Consider the following 19,853-nt stretch of genomic DNA (forward strand, 5'->3'; position numbering starts at 1 on the left):
TCCGTCAGCAGAGCTGGCTTGCCCCCGCTCGCTTCTTTTTCAGCAGTGGTTTCCTCAGATGGTGCCTCAGTTTCAGGGTCTTCTGCCTCTTCACTGCCTCTCCCAACTTCGGCTTTACCCTTGATCTCTGGAACATCCAAGGATTTCTCCCACTTCAAGAGCTCGGCCTTAGCTTCCTTGGCCTCTGTCTCTTTGGCGTCCTCCTTTACTTTATTAGCCTTCTCACCATTCAGGGACATAGCATCATATCCTTGCTTTCTTAATTCCTCCTTCCCTTTCGCACCAAGGTTGGAGGCACTGGGGTCTTCAGCATACTCATTGTCTTCTGGCGTTTTCTCCAGAGGCTCACCCAGAACACTGGTCTCCTTTTGGGGAGGAGTCAGGAGAGACAGCCCATCGTAATAGCCCGGATCTGCATACTGGTCGTCCATTTCCTCATATTTCTTCCCCAGCAGGCTGCTGGCTACTTGGAAGGCCTTGTAGGCGGAGGGGACGTCTTTTGCGACCTGGTCCTGGTTACACACTGTCATGAGATTCTTGGCCTCTGCATCCACATCAGCCCCATCAACTGGTTCAGCTGATAACTTTTCCATCTTCTCTGCCTTGGCCAGCACCACCATCTCCAGACCCACTCTTACCAGGCTCTGACTTCTTGGCACCTTCCAGAGGATCTCCCTCTTCCGGTTTCTCATTTTCTTCCACCTGCTGTTCAGCAGCACGCTTAGGCTTCTCCACCTCATAGATGGCATCTTTTGAGCTCATGAGAGCTTCCATCTCTGCTCTGAGTTGCTTGTTCAGTCTCTCTAATTCATTTCGCTCCTCAAGCACTTCTTCAAGGGCTCTAGCCAAGGAGAGGGCCTTGGACTCTTTCTCCCAAGCATCAGCCTCCGCTCGGTCACGTTCTTCGGCATATCGAGCCGATATGTATTTCTCTTCAACCAAGAGCTGGTCAAACTTCTTTTGTTTCTTCTCCAATCTAGATACAGTTTGTCTCTGGTGGTCCAGGTCCACCATCCGATCACATAACTCTTGATCAAATTGAGCCATCCTGGCTTCCAAATGTCTTTTCTCCTCCAAGAGAGCAGATTTTACTGAGGCTCTGTTTAGAACCTCATCAGCCAGCTAATCTCTTTCCTGCTCTGCATGAAGTCTGGATCGCTCAGAAGCTGCAAGTTCCTCTTGAAGTTGGAGAATTTCCACTTCTATTAGTGACTCTAGTTCCTTCAGTTCATTCATCTCTTTCTGTGACTCCTCTGGAGATTCCTGCACTTGCTCTGCAAGAACCGCTAGCCCCATCTCTAATGTATCTAGGGACTGTGCAGAGCGAGCAAACACCTCTTCAAGTTTGTAGCTGTACTGTCCTGTCAGGTCATCTACAACTGTCTGGATATGAGCGTCAGACACTAGGCTGTCACCCGACTGAACTCTCGTCTCGTCAGATATAACTGTCACCTGGTCGCTACTAGTAACCACTTTAGTTTTGCTGGGTCTTGACATGGTAGCCTCACTCTCAGAGTTGCTAACTGTCACGGCACATAGTCCACTTATATTGCTCGTGTCATTATTAACCCTGACCTCTAGGGGCACCCCTGAGTCAATCCCCACCTGGGACATTTTATTAATCATAGAAACCTGTGGAGACTGCACATCCACCTCTGGTACGTGTGGTACACCCTCTAGCCCTGACACATTGTCTACAATGGGGTCTCCTAGCGGTGTTTCTTTAACATTTATCAACACTTTTATATCAGACACATGTTTATCAACAGGGGGAGCTTTTTCCCCAATCACAGCCTGCAAAGGAAAAGGCATGTCGTTATTATCACATAACTTCACATTTCCATTATGCATTTCGGCAAACATGGTACCATCACCGTTTTCAATGGTCCTTTCCCTTACACATTCACTTAAAAGGTACAGGTACAAGTTCTGCAGGAGTTTTTGCACTCTCTGCAGAAGTGTCTCCATTACTCCACAACTCCCAACATAAGGGAAGATTACACCCCAACACTCCCTCATGCATAAGCATATCTGTAACATCAAGTTCATCAGTCTCATAGTCCTTATCCGCACGACTGTCCAGCACCTTTATTATTTTACCAGTCTCAGGTTTCAATATTGTGCTACCTCTTACCCGGGCTAGCATGGGATCCCGGATCCTTGTCATCCCAAAACTAGCTTTGGTCATGGGCAACTGAGGTAACCCAGAAACCTTCTCCCCTGCAGGTTTCTGCGAGGGAGCAATCACAGCAGGGTTATCCGCCTGTTCAGACACAGTTTTTTCTCTGTGTGACTTATTACCTACCGGCCCAGCATGTATCCCCTGCCGCCGGCTCACTGTCACTGGCTCTGCCACATAGTTAATAACAGGAATAGGGATGAGCGAACTCGAACTGTATAGTTCGGGTTCGTACCGAATTTTGGGGTGTCCGTGACACGGACCCGAACCCGGACATTTTCGTAAAAGTCCGGGTTCGGGTTCGGTGTTCGTCGCTTTCTTGGCGCTTTTGTGACGCTTTCTTGGCGCTTTTTGAAAGGCTGCAAAGCAGCCAATCAACAAGCGTCATACTACTTGCCCCAAGAGGCCGTCACAGCCATGCCTACTATTGGCATGGCTGTGATTGGCCAGAGCACCATGTGACCCAGCCTCTATTTAAGCTGGAGTCACATAGCGCCGCCCGTCACTCTGCTCTGATTAGCGTAGGGAGAGGTTGCGGATGCGACAGTAGGGCGAGATTAGGCAGATTAACTCCTCCAAAGGACTTCACTTGATTAATCGATCGATCTGCAGCTGTGCATCATTGAGCTGCTGATACTCAAATGCTCACTCACTGTTTTTAGGCTGCCCAGACCGTTTGTCAGTCACTTTTTTATGGGGTGATCGGCGGCCATTTTGTGTCTTGTGCGGTGCTGCGACCAAGTGCATCCAAGCTGCGACCAAGTGCATTTAACCCTCAATGGTATGGTTGTTTTTTGGCTAAAGCCTACATCAGGGTGAAGCTGTCACACCAAGTGCATTTAACCAGCAATAGTCTGTTCATTTTTTGGCCATATACTAAATCAGGGGCAAGCTGCGCCTGTCACCAAGTGCATTTAACCCTCAATGGTGTGGTTGTTTTTTGGCTAAAGCCTACATCAGGGTGAAGCTGTCACACCAAGTGCATTTAACCAGCAATAGTCTGTTCATTTTTTGGCCATATACTAAATCAGGGGCAAGCTGCGCCTGTCACCAAGTGCATTTAACCCTCAATGGTGTGGTTGTTTTTTGGCTAAAGCCTACATCAGGGTGAAGCTGTCACACCAAGTGCATTTAACCAGCAATAGTCTGTTCATTTTTTGGCCATATACTACATCAGGGGCAAGCTGCGCCCGTCACCAAGTGCATTTAACCCTCAGTAGTGTGGTTGGTCAAGCTGTGACACCAAGTGCATTTAACCAGCAATAGTCTGTTCATTTTTTGGCCATATACTACATCAGGGGCAAGCTGCGCCCGTCACCAAGTGCATTTAACCAGCAATAGTGTGGTTATTTTTTGGCCATATCCCAGTCTAATTCTGTCACTAAATCCATACCGGTCACCCAGCGCCTAAATACTAGGCCTCAAATTTATATCCCGCTAAATCTCTCGTTACCGCTGTCCTGTTGTGGCTGGGAAAGTTATTTAGTGTCCGTCAAAGCACATTTTTTGTTCTGGGTTGAAGTACAATTCCCAATTTAGCAATTTCATAATTTAGTGGTTCCTGCTATATCAGAGCTATTTGAAATCTATCCCTAAAAGGGTATATAATATTCAAGGTGCACATAGGGTCATTCAGAATAACTTCACACACACGCTACTGTGCATTTCCAAGTCTAATTCTGTCACTAAATCCATACCGGTCACCCAGCGCCTAAATACTAGGCCTCAAATTTATATCCCGCTAAATCTCTCGTTACCGCTGTCCTGTTGTAGCTGGGAAAGTTATTTAGTGTCCGTCAAAGCACATTTTTTGTTCTGGGTTGAAGTACAATTCCCAATTTAGCAATTTCATAATTTAGTGGTTCCTGCTATATCAGAGCTATTTGAAATCTATCCCAAAAAGGGTATATAATATTCAAGGTGCACATAGGGTCATTCAGAATAACTTCACACACACGCTTCTGTGCATTTCCAAGTCTAATTCTGTCACTAAATCCATACCGGTCACCCAGCGCCTAAATACTAGGCCTCAAATTTATATCCCGCTAAATCTCTCGTTACCGCTGTCCTGTTGTAGCTGGGAAAGTTATTTAGTGTCCGTCAAAGCACATTTTTTGTTCTGGGTTGAAGTACAATTCCCAATTTAGCAATTTCATAATTTAGTGGTTCCTGCTTTATCAGAGCTATTTGAAATCTATCCCAAAAAGGGTATATAATATTGAAGGTGCACATAGGGTCATTCAGAATAACTTCACACACACGCTTCTGTGCATTTCCAAGTCTAATTCTGTCACTAAATCCATACCGGTGACCCAGCGCCTAAATACTAGGCCTCAAATTTAATTCCCTCTAAATCTCTCGTTACCCACCGCTGTACTGTTGTTGCTGGGCAAGATATTTAGTGTCCGTCAAAGCACATTTTTTGTTCTGGGTTGAAGTACAATTCCCAATTTAGCAATTTCATAATTTAGTGGTTCCTGCTATATCAGAGCTATTTGAAATCTATCCCAAAAAGGGTATATAATATTCAAGGTGCACATAGGGTCATTCAGAATAACTTCACACACACGCTACTGTGCATTTCCAAGTCTAATTCTGTCACTAAATCCATACCGGTCACCCAGCGCCTAAATACTAGGCCTCAAATTTATATCCCGCTAAATCTCTCGTTACCGCTGTCCTGTTGTAGCTGGGAAAGTTATTTAGTGTCCGTCAAAGCACATTTTTTGTTCTGGGTTGAAGTACAATTCCCAATTTAGCAATTTCATAATTTAGTGGTTCCTGCTATATCAGAGCTATTTGAAATCTATCCCTAAAAGGGTATATAATATTCAAGGTGCACATAGGGTCATTCAGAATAACTTCACACACACGCTACTGTGCATTTCCAAGTCTAATTCTGTCACTAAATCCATACCGGTCACCCAGCGCCTAAATACTAGGCCTCAAATTTATATCCCGCTAAATCTCTCGTTACCGCTGTCCTGTTGTAGCTGGGAAAGTTATTTAGTGTCCGTCAAAGCACATTTTTTGTTCTGGGTTGAAGTACAATTCCCAATTTAGCAATTTCATAATTTAGTGGTTCCTGCTATATCAGAGCTATTTGAAATCTATCCCAAAAAGGGTATATAATATTCAAGGTGCACATAGGGTCATTCAGAATAACTTCACACACACGCTTCTGTGCATTTCCAAGTCTAATTCTGTCACTAAATCCATACCGGTCACCCAGCGCCTAAATACTAGGCCTCAAATTTATATCCCGCTAAATCTCTCGTTACCGCTGTCCTGTTGTAGCTGGGAAAGTTATTTAGTGTCCGTCAAAGCACATTTTTTGTTCTGGGTTGAAGTACAATTCCCAATTTAGCAATTTCATAATTTAGTGGTTCCTGCTATATCAGAGCTATTTGAAATCTATCCCAAAAGGGTATATAATATTCAAGGTGCACATAGGGTCATTCAGAATAACTTCACACACACGCTTCTGTGCATTTCCAAGTCTAATTCTGTCACTAAATCCATACCGGTCACCCAGCGCCTAAATACTAGGCCTCAAATTTATATCCCGCTAAATCTCTCGTTACCGCTGTCCTGTTGTAGCTGGGAAAGTTATTTAGTGTCCGTCAAAGCACATTTTTTGTTCTGGGTTGAAGTACAATTCCCAATTTAGCAATTTCATAATTTAGTGGTTCCTGCTATATCAGAGCTATTTGAAATCTATCCCAAAAAGGGTATATAATATTCAAGGTGCACATAGGGTCATTCAGAATAACTTCACACACACGCTTCTGTGCATTTCCAAGTCTAATTCTGTCACTAAATCCATACCGGTCACCCAGCGCCTAAATACTAGGCCTCAAATTTATATCCCGCTGAATTTGAATACAATACATTGGGCCAAATAATATATTTGTTGTTGTGGTGAACCATAACAATGAGAAAAACATCTAGTAAGGGACGCGGACGTGGACATGGTCGTGGTGGTGTTAGTGGACCCTCTGGTGCTGGGAGAGGACGTGGCCGTTCTGCCACATCCACACGTCCTAGTGTACCAACTACCTCAGGTCCCAGTAGCCGCCAGAATTTACAGCGATATATGGTGGGGCCCAATGCCGTTCTAAGGATGGTAAGGCCTGAGCAGGTACAGGCATTAGTCAATTGGGTGGCCGACAGTGGATCCAGCACGTTCACATTATCTCCCACCCAGTCTTCTGCAGAAAGCGCACAGATGGCGCCTGAAAACCAACCCCATCAGTCTGTCACATCACCCCCATGCATACCAGGGAAACTGTCTCAGCCTCAAGTTATGCAGCAGTCTCTTATGCTGTTTGAAGACTCCGCTGGCAGGGTTTCCCAAGGGCATCCACCTAGCCCTTCCCCAGCGGTGAAAGACATAGAATGCACTGACGCACAACCACTTATGTTTCCTGATGATGAGGACATGGGAATACCACCTCAGCATGTCTCTGATGATGACGAAACACAGGTGCCAACTGCTGCGTCTTTCTGCAGTGTGCAGACTGAACAGGAGGTCAGGGATCAAGACTGGGTGGAAGACGATGCAGGGGACGATGAGGTCCTAGACCCCACATGGAATGAAGGTCGTGCCACTGACTTTCACAGTTCGGAGGAAGAGGCAGTGGTGAGACCGAGCCAACAGCGTAGCAAAAGAGGGAGCAGTGGGCAAAAGCAGAACACCCGCCGCCAAGAGACTCCGCCTGCTACTGACCGCCGCCATCTGGGACCGAGCACCCCAAAGGCAGCTTCAAGGAGTTCCCTGGCATGGCACTTCTTCAAACAATGTGCTGACGACAAGACCCGAGTGGTTTGCACGCTGTGCCATCAGAGCCTGAAGCGAGGCATTAACGTTCTGAACCTGAGCACAACCTGCATGACCAGGCACCTGCATGCAAAGCATGAACTGCAGTGGAGTAAACACCTTAAAACCAAGGAAGTCACTCAGGCTCCCCCTGCTACCTCTTCTGCTGCTGCCGCCTCGGCCTATTCTGCTGCTGCCGCCTCGGCCTCTTCCTCCGCCTCTGGAGGAACGTTGGCACCTGCCGCCCAGCAAACAGGGGATGTACCACCAACACCACCACCACCACCTCCGTCACCAAGCGTCTCAACCATGTCACACGCCAGCGTTCAGCTCTCCATCTCACAAACATTTGATAGAAAGCGTAAATTCCCACCTAGCCACCCTCGATCCCTGGCCCTGAATGCCAGCATTTCTAAACTACTGGCCTATGAAATGCTGTCATTTAGGCTGGTGGACACAGACAGCTTCAAACAGCTCATGTCGCTTGCTGTCCCACAGTATGTTGTTCCCAGCCGGCACTACTTCTCCAAGAGAGCCGTGCCTTCCCTGCACAACCAAGTATCCGATAAAATCAAGTGTGCACTGCGCAACGCCATCTGTAGCAAGGTCCACCTAACCACAGATACGTGGACCAGTAAGCACGGCCAGGGACGCTATATCTCCCTAACTGCACACTGGGTAAATGTAGTGGCAGCTGGGCCCCAGGCGGAGAGCTGTTTGGCGCACGTCCTTCCGCCGCCAAGGATCGCAGGGCAACATTCTTTGCCTCCTGTTGCCACCTCCTCCTTCTCGGCTTCCTCCTCCTCTTCTTCCACCTGCTCATCCAGTCAGCCACACACCTTCACCACCAACTTCAGCACAGCCCGGGGTAAACGTCAGCAGGCCATTCTGAAACTCATATGTTTGGGGGACAGGCCCCACACCGCACAGGAGTTGTGGCGGGGTATTGAACAACAGACCGACGAGTGGTTGCTGCCGGTGAGCCTCAAGCCCGGCCTGTTGGTGTGTGATAATGGGCGAAATCTCGTTGCAGCTCTGGGACTAGCCAATTTGACGCACATCCCTTGCTTGGCGCATGTGCTGAATTTGGTGGTGCAGAAGTTCATTCACAACTACCCCGACATGTCAGAGCTGCTGCATAAAGTGCGGGCCGTCTGTTCGCGCTTCCGGCGTTCACATCCTGCTGCTGCTCGCCTGTCTGCGCTACAGCGTAACTTCGGCCTTCCCGCTCACCGCCTCATATGCGACGTGCCCACCAGGTGGAACTCCACCTTGCACATGCTGGACAGACTGTGCGAGCAGCAGCAGGCCATAGTGGAGTTTCAGCTGCAGCACGCACGGGTCAGTCGCACTACAGAACAGCACCACTTCACCACCAATGACTGGGCCTCCATGCGAGACCTGTGTGCCCTGTTGCGCTGTTTCGAGTACTCCACCAACATGGCCAGTGGCGATGACACCGTTATCAGCGTTACAATACCACTTCTATGTCGCCTTGAGAAAACACTTAGGGCGATGATGGAAGAGGAGGTGGCCCAGGAGGAGGAGGAGGAGGAGGAGGAAGAGGGGTCATTTTTAGCACTTTCAGGCCAGTCTCTTCGAAGTGACTCAGAGGGAGGTTTTTGGCAACAGCAGAGGCCAGGTACAAATGTGGCCAGCCAGGGCCCACTACTGGAGGACGAGGAGGACGAGGATGAGGAGGAGGTGGAGGAGGATGAGGATGAAGCATGGTCACAGCGGGGTGGCACCCAACGCAGCTCGGGTCCATCACTGGTGCGTGGCTGGGGGGAAAGGCAGGACGATGACGATACGCCTCCCACAGAGGACAGCTTGTCCTTACCCCTGGGCAGCCTGGCACACATGAGCGACTACATGCTGCAGTGCCTGCGCAACGACAGCAGAGTTGCCCACATTTTAACCTGTGCGGACTACTGGGTTGCCACCCTGCTGGATCCACGCTACAAAGACAATGTGCCCACCTTACTTCCTGCACTGGAGCGTGATAGGAAGATGCGCGAGTACAAGCGCACGTTGGTAGACGCGCTACTGAGAGCATTCCCAAATGTCACAGGGGAACAAGTGGAAGCCCAAGGCCAAGGCAGAGGAGGAGCAAGAGGTCGCCAAGGCAGCTGTGTCACGGCCAGCTCCTCTGAGGGCAGGGTTAGCATGGCAGAGATGTGGAAAACTTTTGTCAACACGCCACAGCTAACTGCACCACCACCTGATACGCAACGTGTTAGCAGGAGGCAACATTTCACTAACATGGTGGAACAGTACGTGTGCACACCCCTCCACGTACTGACTGATGGTTCGGCCCCATTCAACTTCTGGGTCTCTAAATTGTCCACGTGGCCAGAGCTAGCCTTTTATGCCTTGGAGGTGCTGGCCTGCCCGGCAGCCAGCGTTTTGTCTGAACGTGTATTCAGCACGGCAGGGGGCGTCATTACAGACAAACGCAGCCGCCTGTCTACAGCCAATGTGGACAAGCTGACGTTCATAAAAATGAACCAGGCATGGATCCCACAGGACCTGTCCGTCCCTTGTCCAGATTAGACATTAACTACCTCCCCATAACCATATATTATTGGACTCCAGGGCACTTCCTCATTCAATCCTATTTTTATTTTCATTTTACCATTATATTGCGAGGCTACCCAAAGTTGAATGAACCTCTCCTCTGCCTGTGTGCTAGGCCTAAATATATGCCAATGGACTGTTGCAGTGGTGGCTGACGTGAAGCCTCATTCTCTGCTATGACATGCAGACTAATTCTCTGCTGACATGAAGCCAGATTGTCTGTTACGGGACCTCTCTCCTCTGCCTGGGTGCTGGGCCTAAATTTATGACAATGGACTGTTGCAGTGGTGGCTGACGTGAAGCCTGATTCTCTGCTATGACATGCAGACTGATTCTCTGCTGACATGAAGCCAGATCCTCTGTTACGGGACCTCTCTCCTCTGCCTGGGTGCTAGGCCTAAATATATGCCAATGGACTGTTGCAGTGGTGGCTGACGTGAAGCCTCATTCTCTGCTATGACATGCAGACTAATTCTCTGCTGACATGAAGCCAGATTGTCTGTTACGGGACCTCTCTCCTCTGCCTGGGTGCTGGGCCTAAATTTATGAAAATGGACTGTTGCAGTGGTGGGTGACGTGAAGCCTCATTCTCTGCTATGACATGCAGACTGATTCTCTGCTGACATGAAGCCAGATTGTCTGTTACGGGACCTCTCTGCTCTGCCTGTGTGCTAGGCCTAAATATATGCCAATGGACTGTTGCAGTGGTGGGTGACGTGAAGCCTCATTCTCTGCTATGACATGCAGACTGATTCTCTGCTGACATGAAGCCAGATTGTCTGTTACGGGACCTCTCTCCTCTGCCTGTGTGCTAGGCCTAAATATATGCCAATGGACTGTTGCAGTGGTGGCTGACGTGAAGCCTCATTCTCTGCTATGACATGCAGACTAATTCTCTGCTGACATGAAGCCAGATTGTCTGTTACGGGACCTCTCTCCTCTGCCTGTGTGCTAGGCCTAAATATATGCCAATGGATTGTTGCAGTGGTGGCTGACGTGAAGCCTGATTCTCTGCTATGACATGCAGACTGATTCTCTGCTGACATGAAGCCAGATCCTCTGTTACGGGACCTCTCTCCTCTGCCTGGGTGCTGGGCCTAAATTTATGACAATGGACTGTTGCAGTGGTGGCTGACGTGAAGCCTGATTCTCTGCTATGACATGCAGACTGATTCTCTGCTGACATGAAGCCAGATCCTCTGTTACGGGACCTCTCTCCTCTGCCTGGGTGCTGGGCCTAAATTTATGAAAATGGACTCTTACAGTGGTGGGTGACGTGAAGCCTGATTCTCTGCTATGACATGCAGACTGATTCTCTGCTGACATGAAGCCAGATTGTCTGTTACGGGACCTCTCTCCTCTGCCTGGGTGCTAGGCCTAAATATATGCCAATGGACTGTTGCAGTGGTGGCTGACGTGAAGCCTGATTCTCTGCTATGACATGCAGACTGATTCTCTGCTGACATGAAGCCAGATCCTCTGTTACGGGACCTCTCTCCTCTGCCTGGGTGCTGGGCCTAAATTTATGACAATGGACTGTTGCAGTGGTGGCTGACGTGAAGCCTGATTCTCTGCTATGACATGCAGACTGATTCTCTGCTGACATGAAGCCAGATCCTCTGTTACGGGACCTCTCTCCTCTGCCTGGGTGCTGGGCCTAAATTTATGAAAATGGACTCTTACAGTGGTGGGTGACGTGAAGCCTGATTCTCTGCTATGACATGAAGACTGATTCTCTGCTGACATGAAGCCAGATTGTCTGTTACGGGACCTCTCTCCTCTGCCTGGGTGCCGGGGCCTAAATATCTGAGAATGGACTGTTCCAGTGGTGGGTGACGGGAAGCCAGATTCTCTGCTATGGAACCTCTCTCCAATTGATTTTGGTTAATTTTTATTTATTTAATTTTTATTTTAATTCATTTCCCTATCCACATTTGTTTGCAGGGGATTTACCTACATGTTGCTGCCTTTTGCAGCCCTCTAGCCCTTTCCTGGGCTGTTTTACAGCCGTTTTAGTGCCGAAAAGTTCGGGTCCCCATTGACTTCAATGGGGTTCGGGTTCGGGACGAAGTTCGGATCGGGTTCGGATCCCGAACCCGAACATTTCCGGGATGTTCGGCCGAACTTCTCGAACCCGAACATCCAGGTGTTCGCTCAACTCTAAACAGGAACAGTCTTACCCTTTGTAATCAACCATTCTGGTAAAGCAGTGACATTCTCTCCCGCAGACTCATCAAGGTTGTGGTTGCTCCTAGCAACAGCTTTACTGCACCTCCGCACTTCCTCTCTAGGACTCCGGACACAGTCGCAGGGAAGATATGCACTCCTGAGAACCGCACCGCTCTCCACCTCCTTTTCTTCCCGACGGTTGCCCTTGGCAACGGCACATATCTGCTGTTCATCGTATTCTCAAGGTACACAATTTGTAGCATTTTCTCCGCTCCACAGCTGCCAAAATAATGGGAAGTCTTTGCCAAGCACAAACTCCACTTCCAGGGTCTCACATTTTAAGAGCTCCCATTGCACAGGACCATAGTCTGTTATAAAGGTAAGTGACACCTTAGTTGTTGTCTCTGGCCCACTTGTCACAAAGTCGAGAATTTCGTGCAGGACATGAGACACTTGTTGGCGGGAGTCTAGTATAACCCCCAGCGGGATCCCCCGATCACCATCTCACAGGACTTTTCCCACGCGCTCCACCATTTGGCAGCCATTTTGACAGGTCAGTTCCTTTTACTGTGCCCTTTAAATCCCTGCACACCTTGCACCTCAGAAAAAAAAAGTCCAGATTAACCAGAAGTTTTCCAGCAGCTCCTGCTCCAGCTCCAGCAAACAAGCAGGCTTCCGGCCCTTTAAATCACTGCACAGCAACACAGCAATTCCTTGGCAACATTCAGCAGCACCTGCTCTTTTCTGTCAGGTCGTTGCCCCTAGAAACCTGCTGTTATTGCCCGCATCCTCAACCAATTGTAAGGGATCGCCTCTTATTCGGGGGTCATTCTCACAATGATCTTCATAACCACTGGGTTTCAGGTCCAAACAGTGCAATTTATTTTACACTCTTCATACACAACATGACATAAAACAAAAGCCTGCCTGTCTGGGCTCTACCTAAACATAATAAACATCGTATCCCTAACTCAGCTATACGATAGTGTTCCCACATGGAACCAGGTGCGGCTTACCCCAGACATACAGTCCACCAGCCCTCAGGCTGTAACAAATGCAGTACCTTTGGAGGGGGTTGTGGTCTAGCAGTCCTCCCGACTCTGACCTGTCAATGCTTGATCCCGGGTGTCGCTGAGTCCCCCAAAGTCCAGGCTATTGCATAGCCTCGTGGCCCCTCAGCCTTGCCTAGCTGAGACCACACTGAGAGAGCCTCACCAGGCCTCTGTCTGCACACAGACTCTCCAGAGTGAGACACACCCAGGATCCAGTAGCAGGATTAAATAGGATCCCTGGACATGAGCATGTCCCGGACTGGAACCTGGGGAAACAACACCTCAAATGTTCACATTGCCACACACTGTTAAAAGGTCTCCAATCCCTGTTAAAATCTTTGTTTACTGTGCTTCTGCTGATACCCCTACCCCCAGCCAGCATCATCTCTAGCCAGCTCACTCAGTCTAGGGACATCTTAGGTAGGGCTACACTAGCAGTTAGCTTTAGATTTATGCCGGCATGGTCCTGCTGAGGCTTGGACTGGCAAAAAGGGGAACAGGTGAATCCCTTGGTGGGCCCCTGAGCAAGGGTGGGCCTCCTGTCCCCTATCCCTCACACAAGTGGCAAACGGCACAGCAGATTGACTGCACTACATACAAATAAGCAGCTTGCAGAATCTCAACCAGCATATGTGTCCATATTAAAAACGAGGTAAATTTTTTAAGAAACTACACAATTTATTATAATAATTGCATCTGGCGGCAAAGACGACTTCTAGGTACAGAGGCCAGGGACCTGTCTTCTTGAAGTCACTGCAAGGACCCCCATAAACAATCATCTTATAGCATCATGCTGCTGTCTGCCTCTGTGTGAACAGATAGCATTTGCATGCTGTTGTACATTACTACAGTATTATAAATTTTACTGGTGGGCCCTAGGCACTCTAGTCTGGGATGGATCCTGCTGCTGGTCTTAATCCTCCAATATCTAGAAGAACTTGTCTAGCAGGACACACATAGAAATATTGCCTCAGGCTCCATACACATCTGTCATTTTGCTGCTTTATGTTTTATGCACAGTATGTGGCTATTTTAGCTTTGAACAACTGATATACCATTTAGCTACAAGAGTTATTAGTGTATTTAGAAATACCTTTCTTTGACACTTTTGAGTTATTAGAAACTTTTATTATCCTCTATTTCATGCGTTTACAAATATATCATCATTTTGTATCAAACTATAGCTTGAATCCCCACCAATATGGCTCCCCTGCTTTATTTGCCTGTTGAGGAGAATATATAGAATATATATACCATTTTTTTTCCAGGTACAAACATTTTTTACTTTCATTTAAAAAGGGTGTTCTGAGTTTTTTTATACTGAAAACCTAACTTTAGGATAGGTCATCAGTATCTGATCGATGGGGATCCGACTCCCACTGATGAGCTCTGGGGAGAGCTGCGGCCTCCTCGCAGCTTACCAAACACAGCTCCATAGGTTGCATAGCAGCTTAGACACATTCACTTGCATGGGACTAAGCTGTCTCTAGGCCATGGGATCAATGGATGTGACGTCACTGGCCTAGCTGATTAGCAGGATACCAGGAGTCAGACCCCCACCGATCGCATACTGATGCAGTATAAAACACTTATACTTTTATACTGGTTCAATATTTTTTCCTGCCATAGACAGGTCTTTTTTTTTTTTTTTTTTTTTTTTTTTTTTTTTTCTTTTTTTTTTCACGCATATACTCCTAAAGCACAAATTTAAAGTGTGGACTTTGCTAATGAGTCTCTGTCTAGGGTAAGATGTGTTATTTTAACTAACCATCAATCACCCATTGGAGTAGCAGAGGAGGCACAGATATCTGTGAGAGTATGATGTCCATTATACTGTTATCTGTCACATAAATTTGAGAGTATGGTAAAAGTCTAAATAGTGCCACAAATATCTGTTTTAGTTAGTTTTGTGTCAAAACAATGACATCACTATAATTATCACATGTACACGCCTAGCTGACGATGATTGGAAAACTCCAAGCTAGGAAGGTGTGTCTAACTGATAAGTTTGTGATCATAAACCACACACACGAGGTGGAAAAAACGAGCAACAGGAAAGAATAGGGAGCGACAGATGACACAGAAACATTGAGAAACAAAGAAAGGAAGCACACCCCAGGAGAAAATCCCAAAGATGAGAACAGACCTTAGAGCTGACTTCCCTTAGACTCTGCACATCATCTGCATTCTCAGGTAACGTATAACTTTATTCCATGTAGTGTTGATACAAAAAAATAGCTTGATAGAAAAATTCCCTCTTTATTGCAGATGTGTATGTTAGATGTACTACATCAATATTATCGCTATTCAGTAAAGATGCATATTACTGAATAAGAGACCTAACATTGATATCAGAGGAAATCTCTGATTGGCTGATAATTTATAAGTTGTGTTGCAATACTACCCGATTATCCGAGATTTGTCATAAGTTTGTGCAGAGCAAGGGTTCGTATCTGTCCTTATCATTGTTGAGTTTACTGCATATTATCATCTGATAAATATCTAATAATTGTCATTGAGACGTATTGTATTACATTTTTATGTTTGAGAGGTATTGTGTATACGTTGGTAATTCTGTTAGAGTCATCTAGTGGTGAACTTTGGGTACTGCATATCACTGTGTGCTATTGCATATTATTTTTGCATCCGTGTTTTTCTACTGATTAAGCTTTGATGGTATTTTAAATTATTGTATAATAAATCATTAATATTTTTGCATAGATGCTTGTACCATGAATTACTGATTGCATAACATAATTCAATTAACAACAATCTCTTTTTGAGGGGTTTTATATGTTCACCTCAAGGATCAATACCCTTAGAAATTTTTCCTTTGATCCTTTCTTTTATATAAAGCCATTTGCTTTATATCCCCAACAGTAATGACCCTTAGAGTGCCCCCAGTCATATACTCCCCAAGTGGCCTGGAAAAGAAGGGAAAAAAAATCCTGAGTCCCGTTCTAATCTGCCATCTCCACTGCAGGCCACAGACCCCTTCCAGCCTGAGAAGAATGCATCTGCGAGCTATTTGTACACTTCCTCATATAGTAGCAGGGCAAATAGCCACGGGCTCTATTATCCTAATACAGTATCCAACTATTACTTTCCTGAGGGCAGCAATACAATTGAATTCAGGAGGGCACCTGTGGCCACCAGCCATGTACATGAGAACCTGATGCTTCCAGTGTTATTTAACGCTTAGATCATCAGTTCATTTTTAACCCAGCCATTAGCAGTGAGGAGGGCTTGGGTGGCCCCTTGGGAGTCCACCCCTGGTTAATGGAGTCAATGACCAAGTACAATAAAGTGATAACAATTAGTGATGAGTGGCATGGGCAATATTCGAATATTTAGCAAATTTTGGGCCGAATATTCGCCATAAATTAGCAAATTCTAGAATTCGTAATCTCCAGTCATTATTTACTTGATTGCAAAAATCAGCAATGTAATATATTTGCGATGAAAATTTTGCGATCAACACTAAGGGGTAGGCAACTTTCCTATTGTTTGCTAGGGATGTTGCTAAGTGGCGATATTTGTTTTTTTTTTTTTTTTTTTTTTTTTTTTTTTTTTATTGGGAAAACTACAAAACATTTACAATAAAAAATGTATTACAGTCTCTCAATTCTTAGTAACCCAAGTAATTATATGTGCGTATATTCCACTCATCTTTTCAAAATATTTAGAAAACCCTCCCCTCCCTCCCTCCCAGTTTGTGGTGCGTCAAAGTAGGACCCTTATATATAAAACAACTTGATCTCAGCTAACCAGACCTCCAACCACCCCATATCCTGGTCCATTGATATTCATTTTCCCTCCGTCCGTATAAAATTTTTTCGTAGTTCATTACCTTATCAATTAAATTTATCCATGTGTTTTTGTTTGGAGTAGATCGGGCAAACCAGGTGCGGCTGATCAAAACTCTAGCCAACATCAATACTCTACTCAAAAGAATCTTTTGATACTTATGATTTTTTAATTTGGAGAGATCATTGAGAATAAATACTTGTGGTTCAAAAGGAATTCGAATTTTTAGTTTACACATAATATAGTTATTGATACCGTTCCAGTAGTTTATAAGTTCTGGACAGGTCCATATCATATGGAGAAAGTCTGCTCCTACAGTGTCACATTTGGGACAGTTGGACGTGTCTCTTAACCCACATTTGTTCATCCACAATGGAGTAATATATAATCTGTGGCAGATATAAAATTGTATCAGGACATGGTTAAAGTTCTGGGATAGTGAAGATAGATTCCCAAAAATATTATCCCACCCTTCTATTTGTACATTCGGACAGTCCACCTCCCACGCTTTTTGTCCTGGAGAGTGTATGTCACTAAACCGTGCTTTAAGTAATAACTTATATATATTTGAAATTTTTATTCTGGAATGTGTACCTGATACCCAATCATTCAGAAAGGATACATTATCTATATCCAACAGCCGCTTATCATCCAAGCTGGATAACACAGAACGCAATTGGAAATACCTAAACCATGAAAGATTTTTTAAATTTTGTATCATTTCTATATAGGATTTAATTTCTCTATCTTTAACTACCTGTGAGATATATAAAATTTTATTCTTCTGCCAAAATGTGTCAGCTGCAATTTCATCCAGCCTTTGTAAATACAAATTATGCCAAAGAGGCGTAAATGTAAGTGAACCCTTAACTTTCAACCATGTCCTAGTTGTAGCCCACACCTTAAGGAGTAGTTTTATAGTCTCTCTGTAGCCTTGCTCATAGCTCTTCAATAGGCCAGATTCCAACAAGGAAAAAATATTATTGTGGGCATGACTATTTACCAACTTCCCCAGTAGTGCGCTATGCTCTGATTCATAGCACCTCAATAGCTGGGCTGCAATAAAGTATCCCTTAAAGTAGGGGAGATTTAAACCCCCGCACTCCACTGATCTATACAAATACTCCAACTTAATTCGAACTCGCTTTCTTCCCCATATTAAATCATTAATTAGTCTCTCTATAAGTTTAAAATGTTTGTCTTGTATCCAAATAGGTGTATTCCTGAGCACATAGAGCAATTGTGGTAATATCACCATTTTGACTAGTGAAACTCGATCAGCTCTAGATAGGGGAAGTTTCAGCCAAATTCCTATTTTAGCTCTGATCTTTACTATTATGGGGATCAAATTAAGTTCTACAAAATTTTCGACCCGAGGCGATATCGTCAAACCCAAATATTGAAAAGTATCAACAATATCCAACTGTGTAACAGGAATCTCTTTCTGTGGTAGGGGGTCTATTGGAAGCAGACTAGTCTTGGTCCAGTTTATAAGAAGACCAGAAACCTCACCAAATAATTTAACCATTTGAATAATCCTAGGGAGAGTGGTTTCCGTATGATCTATAAAAAACAGAACATCGTCTGCATATAGTGAGATACGATCTTGTGTTCCTAGCGTACCAAATCCTTTGATCTGATCGTCCTGCCTAATGGCCATCGCAAGGGGTTCGATATATATATCAAATAATAAGGGAGATAGTGGGCAACCCTGACGGGTGCCTCTGTTTAACTCGATACTGCTACTCAAAATTCCATTAAGACTCAATTTAGCCCTTGGAGATCCATACAATAGCCTAAGAGTACGTATAAACCTCTCTCCAAAGCCCATCCTAGCAAGAACCTTCCAGAGGAAACGCCACTCCACCCTGTCAAAGGCCTTAGAGGCATCTAATGACAGGATGGAGCGGGCGGTCCCCCCAGGGGCCTGGATATTAGAAAAGAGCCGTTGTAGATTATAATGTGTACCCTTATTTTTAATGAAACCGCTCTGATCCGGATGGACTATGGAGGAGATGACCCCAGAGAGCCTTGTAGCAAGGACCCTCGCCAAAAGCTTTACATCTGCATTAAGCAGTGAAATTGGTCTGTAAGATTCTAAATCTAGAGGGTCCTTGCCTTTTTTTGGAATTAGTATCACTGTAGCCTCCATCATTGAATCTGGCAACCTCCCATCCTCCATTGATTCAGTAAAGACCTCCAGTAATCTAGGAAAAATACAGTCCCCATATTTGCTATAAAATTCATATGGAAGCCCGTCTGAACCAGGAGTAGAATTAGGTGAACATAATTTAATAGCTCCCTCAAGTTCCTTAATTGAGACCTCCAGTTCTAATGCTTTCTTTTGGTTCTCAGTAATAGTTGAAAAGTTAATCCTATCTAGGTAGAGATCTATCTTATCGTCTGTAATATTAGAATCAGCCTTATACATATCAAGAAAATAATCAAAAAAGGCCTTCTCCACCGGACCCTGACCAGTAACTGTTCTACCATCCCTCACTCGAACCTTCTCTATATGTTTTTTAGGTTGTTGATTGGAGATTACTCTGGAGAGTAGCCTACCGGGTCGCCCAGAATCAGTAAAGTATTTTTGCCCTTTAAAGAAAAGATTCTGTTGAGCTTTATCCAGTAAAAAATTAGCATATATTTGTGTGGCTTTTTGCATATTTTCCCTATTTTTCTCCGTCTTATTTATATGGAAGGATTCTGTCGCTAAGATCACATGTTTCTCTAGATTTTTCTGTTTTTTTCCATATTCTCTTCTAAGATTCGTGATATTACTAACCATCAATCCCCTCATGTACGCCTTAAAGGTATCCCATACCACTTGAATTTTTGCTGAGCCGTCGTTGATATCCCAGAATCGGCCTATTTCATTTCGAATTATTTCATGTGTCTTTATGACTGATAGCCAGTAAGGGTTTAGTCTAAAAGGAGGTTTTGATATATATCTATCCTGAGAGAAGCATAATTCAAGTACTAACGGGGAGTGATCAGATATTGACCTTGTTTCATATTTCATTCGTTTTATCAATTTCATATATTTGCTATTTATCAGTACTAGGTCAATTCTAGACAATGATTTACCGGCTTTACTAAAACATGAAAAAACCCTTTTCCCCTGTCCCAGATATTCCCAAGCGTCCTCAAATCCAGCCTCCAGGCAGAACCGTGCGAGGGGGGACCCCTGGACCGTACTGTCACCCCTAGCACTCATAGAGACCCTATCACGTAAAGGATCGATGACACA

General features: G+C 45.3%; 1 protein-coding gene across 4 annotated transcripts in view; it reads left to right on the plus strand.

The window, feature by feature from the left end:
* The window catches only part of LOC122940909 (intelectin-1-like), a 36,729-nt gene that overhangs the window by 6,293 nt on the left and 10,583 nt on the right, over positions 1-19,853 (plus strand). The window contains exon 1 of one of the 4 annotated variants that reach the window (XM_044297819.1): positions 11,860-11,989. The exons of the other annotated variants lie outside the window; for them this stretch is intronic. The gene's annotated coding sequence lies outside the window, so the exon portion shown is untranslated. Of the gene's footprint in view, positions 1-11,859; positions 11,990-19,853 lie in introns of those variants that run through there. 4 annotated transcript variants of the gene reach the window in all.

Source organism: Bufo gargarizans, chromosome 6 (genome assembly GCF_014858855.1).
Source record: "Bufo gargarizans isolate SCDJY-AF-19 chromosome 6, ASM1485885v1, whole genome shotgun sequence".
Taxonomy (NCBI): domain Eukaryota; kingdom Metazoa; phylum Chordata; class Amphibia; order Anura; family Bufonidae; genus Bufo; species Bufo gargarizans.